The sequence below is a fragment of the Lactuca sativa genome, chromosome 8 (genome assembly GCF_002870075.4).
Source record: "Lactuca sativa cultivar Salinas chromosome 8, Lsat_Salinas_v11, whole genome shotgun sequence".
Classification (NCBI taxonomy): domain Eukaryota; kingdom Viridiplantae; phylum Streptophyta; class Magnoliopsida; order Asterales; family Asteraceae; genus Lactuca; species Lactuca sativa.
This window is the reverse complement of record NC_056630.2, coordinates 75,448,695-75,450,565: the sequence shown is the minus strand read 5'-3', so window position 1 is coordinate 75,450,565 and position 1,871 is coordinate 75,448,695. Positions and strand designations below refer to the sequence as shown.

At 39.8% G+C, this 1,871-nt stretch overlaps 1 long non-coding RNA gene across 1 annotated transcript; it reads right to left on the bottom strand.

The window, feature by feature from the left end:
• Positions 1-511: 511 nt before the first annotated feature.
• LOC128128060 (uncharacterized) lies at positions 512-1,871 on the bottom strand. The gene is made up of 3 exons (XR_008225661.1): positions 1,722-1,871; positions 1,073-1,137; positions 512-610 (listed from the first exon to the last, which is right to left on the bottom strand). It is a non-coding gene; the product is annotated as an uncharacterized LOC128128060 (long non-coding RNA).

Below are 1,871 nucleotides of genomic sequence, written 5' to 3'. Positions count from 1 at the left end.
ATCGAAATGAAATGATTCACCAATTAAAATTAATAACTTTCAGTTAAATACAAAAATAAACAACAAGATTACAAAGAAATACATAATGATGACTAAATTTATAATAAAATATTATATATGTTTTGAATTTTTTTTAAACCAAAGAAATCTTAATCCATACAAATTTTAAAATATGTTGAAAGAAAAAGCAAAAGGAGACAAGATTGAATCATTTAATTTTGCCAAGATTGAGGGTGCATACCATATCTTAGTGCAAGTCAAAACAACAATTAGAATAGAAGCATGAGTGTGAGTCAAAGGTGAAATATCTAGGATATCATGTTGAAACATTAAAAAACCAAAAAGTTGAGATTGAAGCATAAATTAAGAAAAAGGGTAATAAGAAATCATGAATTTTAATCTTAACTCAAAGTTTGTAAGATGAAAATGAAATCAAAATGTAACAGCTCAAATTTCCAAATAAATTTTTCGTTAAAAACAAAACATCATTATTCGACAAAAGGGTTTATTCCAAGTTTATTTCAAAATATAAATAATAAATCTCCAGGATCTTCAACAGTGGCAGTGTGTACGTGTCACGCCGGCGCCTTCCCACGGTCATCACTAGTACCTGAAAAACATAAACACAACTAGTAAGCATAAATGCTTAGTGAGTTCCCCAGTATACGACTTACCCACATACGCCTTCCGGCCCGGACCTTTCGGTCCACATAACATTGCCTTCCGGCCCGGACCTTTCGGTCCACATAACATTGCCTTCCGGCCCGGATCTTTCGATCCACATAACATTGCCTTCCGGCCCGGACCTTTCGATCCACATAACATAATCGCCTTCCGGCCCATAACTTACATAGCACATATAACATAAAACTCATAACACATAAATCATACATCATACCGTTCTTCCTATCACATAAAGTCTCGCCTTCCGGCCCGTATAAGCATACATCACATATAAGCACACATCGCATATAAAGCATCTATCTCTCTAGACATAGCACGAATATAACACACACGACCTTCCGGTCTAACAGTCAAACCCTTCCGGGTGAAGTATAGTGAGAAGACTCACCTCGTAGTACGCAGGCTATAACCTCTTCGAGCTACTTGCACACAATCCGCTAGTCCGCAGGTTCCCTATAATACCACAGCCTTAGTTAATGATCTTATCAAACAAGACAACTGACCCCTCTAAGATATATACAGGTCAACGGTCAATCTTGACCGGACTCGTCGAGTGCAAAGGGTAACTCGACGAGTATAGACATCCTGACACCACTCGCCGAGTCTGAAGAACGACTCGACGAGTTCCAGTAGATCTTCAAGCTACTCGCCGAGTCTGAAGAACAACTCGACGAGTCCTAGTGAACCTTCAAGCTACTCGCCGAGTCTGAAGAACAAATCGGCGAGTTCTAGTGAATCTTCAAGCTACTCGCCGAGTCTGAAGAACAACTCGGCGAGTTCTAGTGAATCTTCAAGCTACTCGCCGAGTCTGATCATTGGACTCGGCGAGTCCTCGCCATGCAGTCAATCCGCTGCCTCCTGTATTTCGCATGATTTCGAAGTATATAGATATAGGGCTTCCTGGACTTTCACATATACTATTACAGGGGTTTTTAACACTTATAACAACAATATAATCTAACTAACCCTTAATTGGGTTTCCTAAACCCTAAACTCGCATACAACGTAAAAGTTACAGATTTCGATCCGAAGATTACCTGGAAACGTGTTTCCTGTGTCTCCAAACCTCCAGTACTCGATTCCTTTGATCACCACCTTGCTCCTCCTTGTCTAACAATCTCTTCAAGCCTTCTCAAGTCCTCTCTCTTGCTTCAGATGCTCACACACTCCCAGGGGATCTTCAATCG